We start from the raw sequence: 12,576 nt of genomic DNA, 5'->3' as shown, positions 1-12,576 counted from the left end.
ACTTCACTATTTCAGAGCAAGCTTTAATGATGCTTTCAAATTGGGGGCGCTCACTAACAGCTCTTTAAATACTGTCAAAGATGTGCTATTATGTAATGCAAAGGGTCTACCTACACATCAACTCAGAAACCAAAGAAACTACACGAAAGCCTTAGTTTATCATTTTAAAATATTCCTATTATTTTGAATATTAAATTTCTTAAAAGATAAGATATTTTTTGAGAAAGACATCAGTTGTATTAAATTTCCTCTCACCAAGAAAGCAATCTTTATCAAGAATTACTACCCCTATGAAAATCCAAAAGACAGGACGTTTCTAGCTAAGTTAACTTACAGATCTCAACACAAGCCTAAATCCTATCTGCTCTCACTTGAACGAGCCCAGCAAAGTCCTGGGCTACTCTGGAACTTAGCTCTTCTGTTCCATATGTTGGCAGAGCTAAGATCATCACACAAGGCAGGGAAGGAGAGAAGAGGTAAGTCCACCTGGCGGCCTCCATCTGTTTACTTCCAGCCACAAGGTGTCGCTAGAGCGACCCCGCTAACAAGCCCTCCACACAAGGAAACCCGGCATCCACTCTGCCCCTGCGGTCCCCAAGCAGTCCCGACGCCCCTCTCCCACTGGTGGCCTCCGAGCCTGTGAATGGTCTTCTAATGACCCTCCCAGTTGGTGACACCCTCCCCCTCTTCCCCGCTACACACACACACACAGCCAAGGCAGCCTTCCCAAAGCACAAATTTGATTACATCTCCCCCACTTCAAACCCATCAGAGGCTCCCTGGTAGAGTTCTAGCCCCACCCCCGACCCTGCTTGTCCATCCTCACCTCAGTACCAGGTCCCCAGTGACCTCAGGGGCCCCGTGACCTGCTGCTACTTCCCACTAGCCTCCAGGCTCATTTTAACTGTTTGTCAAGGAAGTCTTCCTTCCCTCCAACCTCCGCACTTTGGATTAGGTGCCCTGCTGTGTTAATAAAACATTTTAATCTAAGTCAACTTCTGACACTGCTAAGCTCTCAAGAAGCAAGTACATTTTGCTTACTACTGTAGGTCCACCCCCTCTCCCCTAGACACTCAGAATTGCGTGTGTTGTGAATAAAAGAATGAAGGGGTGGGACTCAAAAGGACAGGCAGAGCTGCTCTCCTAAGGGTCACTTCCTGCTGACACCCTTCACTGCCTCTTCTGTGTCAGTTCTAGTAAAAACCAAGCTCCTCCAAAGCCCTCCACCCCTAGGCCCTCTCCAGTGTCCTTCAAAGCAGGGTCACCCACCACCCTGGACCACACAGGGCAGTCTCCCCGAGTCCTCACCCCACAAGCCTCCAGGCCTCTACCCAGGCTGCTCCTGCCACCTGAGTCACCCTCTTGATTCCTTCCCCTGGCTGACTCTTACTCTGTCCTCAGAACTGAATGTAGAGCCAATTTCTTCCAGGAAGTCCTCCCTGATGATGTCCTTTAGCTCTTGGCTGGGCTCCATCTACAGCAGCACTGCTTGGCGACCAACTGGTATTTGTCCACCTGCTCCTATGAGACCATGACCTCTTGGAGGCCACGTGGGAAAAAGGAGTGAGGTGACAAGAGGGGTGGGAAGAGCAAACAGGAAAGTCGCAGCTCAAGTCCCAAATTCAAGGATTCTGTCTCAGATAAAAAGAATAAACTGTTTCATACGTGTGTCATTTGGCTATGATTTTTGTGGCTCATGGAAAACAAGAGCTTGGTGTTCAAGCCTGAAATCCAAGTTACATGCAAAGAAATGTATATATTCATATCCAAAGGAAACCAGAGCTGCTCAACAACACTTTGCAGTTAAAATCCAAAGGAACTTTGATAAAGGCAATCTCCCTCTCTCTCTTTATTTTTATTTATTTATTTTTTTTGGTATCATATAGTTTTAGAAGTATTTGTATAACTAAGTGATGGCTACAGCCTATGATTCTGCACTGGAGTGTTTGGGGCTAAGGAAGCCCAGATTACATGCACTGTGTAAATGCAATCACACCAACACAATGACAGGCGCCCTAGTGGCTGAGCTGAAGTTCCAAAGCAGAGAACCTTATGTTGGAAGACAGCTCTCAGTAGAAAGTAAGAAATGCAATGTTCTGTACTCAATTTCATTAGCTTTATGAGCCATTAACAGATAGTATGTCTTGTCTAATGAAACCCCAAAATATATTGTCATCTTCGATTTTCTCCATCTGACTGTTCTATGCTAAATTTGGATATCAAACCCTCACTCCATACGGAAATCTCAGGCCTTAGCTGCAGCACAGTTACATCCCGTGGAAGAAAGCCGATCAAGGGAGAACAGGAGAGTTTCCCTTCAGAAGCTGCTAAGTGTGGTTTTGCACCTGTATGTCATTTACAACCACGCCATCGTCAAAGGAGTAAGACCTTACATCTGTGGGGCAAAAAGCACTGCGGTGGTTCCGAACCATGAAAGAACACTGAGCTTTGTGCAACAGTCCTGAGGCACTTAAAGCGTACTTTCTCTGAAAGGCTCCGAAACTGACTCACTTCACCATTTCAGGTACAACCGGAATTAGTAGAGAGAACATGCCCTTGAAGTCTGACAAGGCCCTGCTGGAATCCTGCTACAGCATTTACTAGCTGCTAAATGAACCAATTCCTTAAACCTCTGAGGAGGCTTCCCAATCTTCAAAACGGGGCTGCCACCGCCCACTTGGGAGGCATGGATGTGAATGCAACACGCAAGTAGGGCGGCCGACTGGTACGTGACACGGGGCCTGGCTACTTTCCCTCCGCTGCCCTCCTCCCCCTTTAAACTTGCACTGTTCCCCCTGGTAAGGGTGAAGCCCCAGGAACAGACTGCCCGATTCTTCTGTATATCCCCGGATACATACCTTACCCTTAGGAGGTCAGAAAAACAACTGCCTACTCCCCAGTCACTATCAATATTCTTAAGAGTCTGGGTTTTTATAACTCTATGTTTCAGGGAGACTATTCAAGAATTGTTCAACCACCGTTCTCCAGGTTGGCTCCTCTCCCAACGCCCATCCCTTCTTACCTCAAATCTTCTGTCTGATTGCCTTTTGTTCGTGGGAAAGAGAGTCCGCTAGGGTGCGGACTCCCTAGGCCTCCCTCCCTTCATCACAGGAGAGTGTGACTACATTCTCCCAACTCCCCACTCCGACTCCAGCTTCTGAGGAGTTTCCCCTTCTGGACCCTGCAGCCTCTGGATTGTCCCAAGACGCACACACGTGGCCAAAACCCTCTCTTCAGATTTCTTCCTGGGTGGGCCTGCCCACCCCCCAGAACCTTAAGGATAAATGCCATTGCTCTGAAAATCACAAACGCCGCTGACTGACACACCAAAGCTGCATGGTCCGGGCTTTCCTCCAAACCAGACACAGCCCTGCCCCCCCTCAGACACAGTCTGCACCTCTTGAGATGAGCTGATCCACTTGCACGGCTGTGAACACCAGCTAAGAATGACGAATCCCAATGTGTATCTCTAGTCCAGCTCCTTCACCTGAGCCCCAGGCTCATAGACACGAGTGCCTCTTGGAAGTCCTAACTTGGATGACAAATGGCATCTTAAAAATGCCATATGTCAAAAAAAAAAGGCCTTATGTCCACCATTTACTCTAGACTTCGATTCCTGGCAGGTACCTCCCAGGCTCCCCATTTTAGTAACAGCCCCAGCACCCACCTAGGTGTTTGAGGTCACATTCAATTTCCACTGTTCCCTCCACCTGGCCCTGCCCTGGAATCAGTCTTGTTATTTCTGTCGCTAAGCCAGTCTCAAGTCTGGTTCTGCAGGGAGCACGATGGAAACCCACAAGCTCACAGCAAGGTGCACTGAGTCACAGTCCTCCGAAGGGAGTTCCCTGGAGGGGGAGGCATCTCCTGCTGCCAGTCACCTCAGAAGGCACTGGATTCTCACAAAGAAGGACCAGAAGAAGGGACTCAAGAATCTCCCGTGATCTGAGGTTTCAAGGGCCCGAGGTCTGGGGGAGCTCCTAGTTAGCTGACACTCCTGTCGGTGAGCAGATGAGGATGGTAGGAACCCAGGCAAGTCTGTTCTCGCTCCGACCCCTTTTCTCTCGGGAGCCACTGGAAAGGACAGTTTCCAGGGCACAGACCGGCCATCACAGATCCCAGCCTGCATTTGCCAACCCAGACAGCCTAGACTCCTACTTGCGACCCTTACTTCTGTTCTGTTCCCCCCCAGAATGTGATGGACTCTTTCAGAAAGTCTGGACTGTCTCAAGTGAGACCAAGTCAGTGAAGGATGAAGTGTCCACATTTGGACCAGAGCATGAAAGGAGAAACAAGGCCTCATGTCCAGCATGACGGTGGTGGCCAAGCCCTTTCCCTGGGTGAGATGAACCAGGGTCGGGGTGAGAATGCAAGGTCCCTTCACGGCTGACAGGGGTGTTGGAGACTCACTACCGCAAAATAACCACACGGCCGTCAGTGGTGGACATCAGCTGCAACAGACACAGAGTCAGCTATTTACTGCCAAAAAGGGGTAAAAGTAAAGGCCGGTGCAGGGAGGCCTGCACGGCTGCTGAGGCAAACCACAGACCTGGCTCTGAATGCCCACTGGCTGAAGCAGAGAGGAAGCTACGGTCCCCTTTAGGGGTCCCTGTGTCCACCAGATCCAAGTGAACCAGCTCCTTAGGACAAGGCAATGTTTTCCTGATACTTAGAAAAACCAGCCTCATAAAGGGAACAAAAGAGTGGCATGGTTTTAGGCCCGCTCCTGCCCCTCTATGAATGCAAAGTAAACTAAATGGCACTGGGAAGGTGAATGCAAAAAAAAAAACCAAAAAACAAAAAACCGGTGACTGCTTCCTTCAACAGCGTCCCCTGCAGCTGTCACCCCCGAGCCGGCCACTTCCTCACCAGTGACCGCCGGCCAGGAAGCGCCGTCACGCACGTCACACAGCGACAGCCAGGAACCGTGTGCCGAGCACGTTTGTGTAAAAGCCAGAATCAAGCAAGGTGCTGCAGATTTTGACTTTCCAAGTTTAAATACTCCATGAAAAAAATCCCTCAGCAGCCGCCTAAATCAATTCGCATCTCACTTCTTCAAAACAAATAAACAAAATTAGTAAGAGAGCATTTGTTACCAAATATAAGGACGAACTAATAGGTTCCTCAAAGCAAGGACTTTAACAGATATCAAACTCCAGTGGGTGATGTGCTAACATAGCAAAAATTCCAAAAAAGTAGAAAATAAGATGACTAGGATAATATACGAATCATGGCAACTGTTAAGTTTTTGCTTTTTATAGCGATGGAGACGGCACAGAGGGCGATCTGGCTATTCCAATGCAGGGTGTGCACAGCCCACATTTTCAGACCGAACAACATGCTCACGGGGTGGTATAAGGGATAAAGGAAAATAGAAAAAGGAATAGAGGAACAGCCAAAATTAGAAACACACGAGAACAAAAATGACTTTGACAGCATTTACAAGAAATTACGTGAGTGTGATGAGGACAGGGACGCGGGGACGGTGAGACCCACCCTCACCTCCTGATCCAGGGAAGGCAGGGGCCTGAGGGGAGCGATGCTGCCGGGGGACCCCAACGTGGTCAGCGCCCCAAACCAAAACTTCACCTAGATGCGTGTAGACAGCTTTTGAGCTACAAAATGTGGTCGCATTTCAAGCTGGACAACTTTACTCACTCCCACCAAGAGGAACAGGGGAGAATTAGGTTCTGCTCCTGAACCAAAGCATTGTTTAAAAAATTAATGACTGTGTAATAGTAAAAGCAACAATGGAGTAAAAGTCACTGGAGGAGAACGTGCTTGACCCGAGCTCACTGGCCACGTTATCTCACTGACGTTCAGATGCTGGCTGAGCCCTTATGGTACCAGAACAGACAGACCCACCAGGAGGGAGGTTTAATGTGCTGCTGTATTTTGATGCCGGCAGCCATGCCTGGTACACGAGGTTCTGGGTAAACAATGGTGACAGTGTCAACCACTATGGGCTAAGCACACATCCAGCTACTCCGCCAAATCCCAAGGGCAGACTTCAAAAGGCAAAAACAAGCTGGCATTCTCTGTTGGCTCTGCAGAATCAGAGCCAAGCAGTTGCTGAGCAAAAATGTCACCAGTGCCTCCTATGACAAAATAGGAGGCACTGGCGTGGGGCTGGGGCAGGGCTCCAGGCTTCCACTGATCACCCACCAGTCTGTCCAGGGGGTGAAGGAGGTCCCTGCTTTCATTGCACCGATGCACCTACCTTGAATGACGCCTTAGGACTCAACAGGAGGTGACAGGTGAGGTGAACGGAGCCAGCCTTGGTGTAGCACGGTTCTGGCAGCTATGCCCTCAGCAGTGCCCAGTTTCCTAAACCTGACACCTCATCTCCAAGGAGCAGAAGTGTAGTGTGGGCATGTAGATCACAGGGCCCTGTGAGGACAAGTACAGATCATGGCCACGACATGCCTCTCCCCTTCCTTAAGCCATAGAGGAATGTCCGGGGAGGAAGTGAAAATTATTCCAGAGCCTGCCAGGCACCACACGCAGGTGGGACACGGATCCCCTGTGTCTGTCATTCACAGGACTGGTGTGGATTTTCTTTTTATCAATTCTCTGGCATCTTCTCCTCCATCTTACCAACAACAAGAAAGTAGAATCTGACCTTAGAATCACAGAGAATCACAGAGCCCCTCCTGCACAGCGGGCCCGGCAGCACGTGCCATGTCCTCCGACCGTCACCTGTGGGACCGCCATGAGCGCTCTCCAGACTCAAGGCCCGAGGCCGTAGGCCGGGGGGACACAGCTCACCTCACTCTCCCCAGTAAAGGGGGACCACCTCTCGGCAAAGACGTCTCACCCTCTTCTGCCCGAGGGACAGCTTGAAAGATACACAGGGAAACATAGTAGAGGGTGAGGGGTTAGGCAGCCCAGAAGAGATCATCTGCACTTCCAAGGCAGAGTGGGGTCTTTGACCTAATCACAGGGACAAAGTGAGGACGAATTTTTCCCTGCTGTGTCCCATACACCGTGACATGCCTTTCCCTGCGTAAGGAGCTAATTCGGAAGCCCCTGGCAGTGTTCCTGATGCCCTAACTTGGCATGGTGGCTGTCAGGCAGGGGAGAGGGCCTGAGCCGTGCTGGTGCTGGGCCTGGGAGGCAGGAGACATCGGCTCCACCCTGAGCTCAACCAGCACCTCGTTCTGCGTCTCGGGATTCAGAGTCTCATTTATAAGCAAAGGGATGAAACTGTCCCAGGACAGGCTGTCCAACAGGAATGAAATGAGAGTCATGTAAATAATGTTTCTCAGTTGCCACGTTTAAAATGTAACAACAAAAAAAAAAAAACCAAGTAACTGATTTTAAGAACAGACCTTACTTATTCTACTGTATGTAAAATACTATCATTTTGACGTGTAATCAATATAGAAAGTAACAAGATAGTTTATATTCTTTTTACTAGACAAGTTTCAGCGTCTGATGTGCATTTGACCTACAGCACATCTCAGCTCAGACCGGCCTCCTCCCCAGCACTACTAACAACAGTAGCTGTGGCTACTCTATTGGACAGCAACTCCAGGGGTCCCCCCAAGTGTCCTGGCTGAAAGGGGGGAGTAAGTGTCCACACTAACCCTAAAAGGATCTCTCTGAAACAAAGGCGGATTTAGTTTTAAACGTCTGAAAACCGGCGGGCTACACCTCCTTCCCGCCTTGGCTACAAGAAAGCCCTCCTCCTTGATGATCCCATTCTGGATGTAGGGAAGCAATCTGTCACACAGCCAGGGTGGCCCGGCCTTCAGGTTGACTTGCCTGCTGTCTGTGTCCAGTCCCACGAAGTCCTCCTTCTCAAATAGGATGTAGAGGAGGGGGGTCTTCTCCCCAGAATTTTCGGGGTCCCCATCCAGCCACTTGGACTTGGGCAAGATGAAGAGTGACTCAGTGAAGTCGTCGATCCTCTTCTCCACCACCCTGCAGTCCTCGTAGATTGAAGGCCACGTCGGTGTGCGGCTGCTCGGCCACCTCCCCATACAGCACAAAGACAAAGAGCTGAGAGTCGTAGAGCGTGGTGCCATACAGCTCCTCTGTGCGTGGAGCTTCTAGAAGGTCTTGGCCAAGAGGCAGTCAGTAATGGTGACAAGGCCCATGACATTGCGGTGGGTCTGGAAGTCACTCCATCCATTCTCGGGCGCATAGAGATACCTATAGTAGATACAGAGTGCCCACTGGGAGCCGCACGGTCTGATCTGGCTCACCAAGGAGATTCCATTATAGATGCAAAAGAAATTCTCTAAGATGATCCCCACGGGTTGGACCACAATCGGGAGAGTCTGGCGGTCCTCAGCGCACTGCATGTAGTCAGGGGCGTTCATGTTGCAGGCGCTGCCGAGAAGGGAGGGTAAATCGATGTACATACTGTGCTGTGGGCTGCGGGCCTCACTGGGATGCGGCGACCTGGTGTGCACCAGCCAGAAGGCAAGGGAAGTCCAAGCAAATCGGGGATAAGTTTGTCCTCAGCGTCTGCACATGGCTACTGAAGCTCAGATCACATTACCCAGCTTTTGGTCTAGGCTTCCATCCCCTGCAGAAAAGGATCATTTCTTGTTTTCTGTTTCCAAGCACCTAGGCAGGCCCTGATGCAAAGTCGGTGCTCAAAACTGCTGAATAAATGAATGAATAAAGGAACTGCTTCCCCACCCCTCAGCAGGATATAATGCAAAGAACCATAGTAGGATCAAAATATCTGGATTTCAACGCCAATTTATTTGAACTCCTAAGGTGCAGAATAATGGGTAAGAAAACTTGCTTTGGGGAGGAGGGTACAGTTCAGTGGTAGAGCACGTGCTTAGCATGTTCAAGGACCTAGGCTCAATCCTCAGTACCTCATTTTAGAAAAATGAAACAAATAAATAAACTTAATTAACCCCCTCAAAAAATATTTTCTCCATTCAAAATTCAAAAAAAACCACTTTGCAATTGACACAACATTGTAAACTTGACTATACTTCAATTAAAAAAAAACTACTTGCCTTACAAGAATATATCTGGATTATGGAAGTTTACAAATGTAAAATGCCTAGGGTACCACCTGCATAAGAAGAAGGAACTGTACAAATGTACTATCCCTCATTTATGAGCTATTTTTCCTTTGGGGAGATTATAACCTCTCAGAGATATTTTTCTCATATTAAAAAAAAAAAAAAGAAAACATTACCTGATTCTCCATACTGCTGAAGAATCAGATAACCCTATGAAAGCATCTGACCCACAGAGTTTATTCAATAAATGTTTGTTGAATGAATGAATAAACAAGCAAAGTGAATGCTGCTCCCTGCCACAGACCATCATAATGGTACTGCTTGGAAATGCCATGCCCACTTTCCACCCAAATCTTCACTAACCACGTGGGTGACCTGGGCAGACCTGTGTGCTTCTCTCAACACCAGTTTATTCATAAATAGAAATGAGGGCAATAACACAAACCTAAAAGGATTAGTGAGTCACGAATGAATAGTACCCCAACTTTGCAAGATGGAACTATTAAAGAAAATTGGGCAAAGAGTCCATAGGCCCTCTCCATATTATCTCTTACAACTACATGGGAATCTACATTACATCTAAAAATAAAAAGTCTATTATTTTAAAGAGGCTATTGAGTTTAAATCAGCTCACCATCTCAAATAAGGAACACACAGTACAAATAAGAGAATGCGCAGCCCATGAGATGCACTCAGTAAATATTCCCACTGAACCCACTGGTCCCTCCAAATTCAGAGCATGAGGATGTGTCCTCGTGGCCAGAGGCCACTGCACCTGAAGCTAAAAAAGCTAATGGTCCCCACTTTCAAAAGCCCCTGCCACCAACCTAGGTCTAATTTTGTATTTGTAATTTTTTTTCTTTTTATAAAATAGAAATCCCCAATTGCATAGCCTTCAGGTCACCAAAACCTGACCACAGAGATCATGATGGCAACCCTCCTTGGTGAAACAATAAAATGAAAAGCCATTTCCACAAGACCTGTGTGTAAATCTACTAGGGAACTTCATCCTGGACTGAGAGGAAGAGGACTGGGGAGGAGGGGGCAATCTGAGGCACACAGACCCATGGGACACCTGTCCCACGATGGACATTACACTCAACCCTCACCCTCCAGGAACTTCAAAATACACACAGACAGAGTGATGTGGACAATATATATGTATTTTTAAAGAAATTCCGACTCTCTAGCAGGTCTTGTATCTACCGAGACACAAATGGCTTATGTGTATAATGTTTCACAAAAGCCTTAAAACATTACCACCCCAACTTGACACATTAAGAAACTAGGGATAGAGGTTTATCACATTGTGCAAGATTAGAGAGATGCCACATCAGACACTGTATTTAAACCCAAGCCTTTGCTCCAGTGCTCACACAAGAAAGTGTGACATACTGCCCCTTTCCTGCCCTCTCCCTGCAATAAATCTCTGAAGAGTCTTTTCTGTGCCACGTGGAATCACAATCACGTCAATTTACCACAAAGAGCTATGTGACTCCTTGGAGGACGTGTCAAAATCTAAAGGGTTGTGATGGGAGGAGAGATTTGAATTTTCTGTTTCTCAAAGGAAACATGGCTTTAAAAGAAACTGAAAAGCACTTATCTAGTCTAAGCCCTCATTGTGCAGAGAAGGAAATGGAGGCTCAGAAGAGATGAGGAAAGGGACTTATTAACAAATATTGCCTCAGTGCAACACCAAGCCAGCCCTGGGCCCTTCTGGGGGAGTACCTGGAAGGCCCAGGAAAATGATTGTTAGAAAAAGGAAAGAGAAGAAGCATACAAGGCCCTGTCTCCACACCACCATACCATGAAGTTCCACCAGATTATCCAGTATTGGGTGCAGCCAAAATTTAGGTGGGCTAAAGAGGTTATAGAAACCTGGAAGTCTCAACCATAGTGGAAATTCCAACATTTACTGTTTTTTTCCAATTTCAAGCATCAGTTCAGTGGGCGCTCCATACGAGGGACTACACGAGGCCTGGAGTTCTCCCAAATACAGATCTCTATTATCACGTGTGCAAACCACACACAGGCCCACCAGAAGAAAAACGCCCACACATAAGATGGAACTACTGAAACAGAAAAGAGCCAACCAGCATATATTGCTAGCAAAAACGGTGCTGCTAGAAATAGACTCATGGACATAGAAAGCAAACTGTTGTTAGCAGGCAGGAAAGGGAGGATTAACAGATACACATTAATAAATATAAAATAAATGACAAGGACCTACTATATAGCACAGGGTACTATTTTCAATTTCTTGTAATGAGTTGTACTAAAAACAATCTGAAAAACATTTATATACATATGCTTAAGCTTATAACTGAATCTCTGCTGTACATCTGAAGCTAACATGGTAAATTTACAACACTTCAATAAAAAATAATTTTATATAATAAGTAAAAATAAAAGCAACGCCATAAAAAAAAAAGTAAAAGAACACGGTAATCCCCTTAGCTGTAGGTGGTGGAGAACTCTGCAAGCACCAAGTCCACTCGAATACTCCAGCACTGGCGGTCACTCATTCTAACCATCAGAGAATCACTTGGCTTCTACGAGGTTACTTTTCTCTTCAGTGAAAGGCTACAGTTGCATCTAATGATGTATTGAATCTCATCATTCACAAACCCAAGAATTAATGAGGATTTCCCATAGGCCTGGCTCTGGACAGATGAAAAGATAGGGTCCCAGATATATTCATGTGTAGAAGAAGTTTATGCCATAAAGACATTAATTCTTCCTGCTTTGATAGACAGATTCATTGCAATTCTGATTAGAATTCCTCCCAGATATTTCATGGAATGTAACAAGTTAATTTATGGTCAGGAACAGCCAAGAAACTTCTTTAGAACCACCACTGGGAAGGGGTGGATAGGTCATGCATTTCAACTGGTCTTTCTGATGTGATGAAAACGTTCTGGAATAATAATGGTTGCACAAATGTGAATATGCTAAAAGCTGCTGAATTGTAACATTCAAGTGGGTGGACTTCATGGTGTGTGAACAATATCACAATAAAGCTGTTATATGAAAAAATCCTTCTTGCCAATTATTTTTCCCTCTCTACTACTAGTCTGTCCCACAATTTAAGTAAAACAAACAAACAAAAAAAACCAAAACAAACCAGATTTTGCCAGGAGCTCTTTAGGAGTGCAATGTCCCTGGGTCTCCAACGCCTAGGGTTGTGCTGTTCGTGTTAACACACAGTAGCTGGGCTGGACTAGTTACGGACTATAAGTATCTTTTTAAGATCGACGGTCTCACGTTTCACCCTGGGAGAGTGAATGATGGAGGATGAGACAGCCTCATGCCTTCAGCTCATTTTTAACTGAACCAAGCCCTGCTTTCACCACTGTAATCCCTCTCAGTATAAAAACATGTGACATCAACAAGCACCGCCATCATAACACCTGAAAGTGTTCAAGGTACTTACCTGGGGCAGAAATCCTGATCAAGGAGACAGAAGCTCCCTCAGCACTGCCGCTCCCTTTTCCCGACTCCACCAGGAGAAGCTGGGAGTTACAGCCGCGGGCTCTCAGCCTGGGGAGCAGCGCCCACGCCGCTAATCTGGACCTCAGGGATCGGG

This window comes from Vicugna pacos, unplaced genomic scaffold (genome assembly GCF_048564905.1).
Source record: "Vicugna pacos unplaced genomic scaffold, VicPac4 scaffold_139, whole genome shotgun sequence".
NCBI lineage: Eukaryota > Metazoa > Chordata > Mammalia > Artiodactyla > Camelidae > Vicugna > Vicugna pacos.
This window is presented reverse-complemented; position numbering follows the sequence as displayed.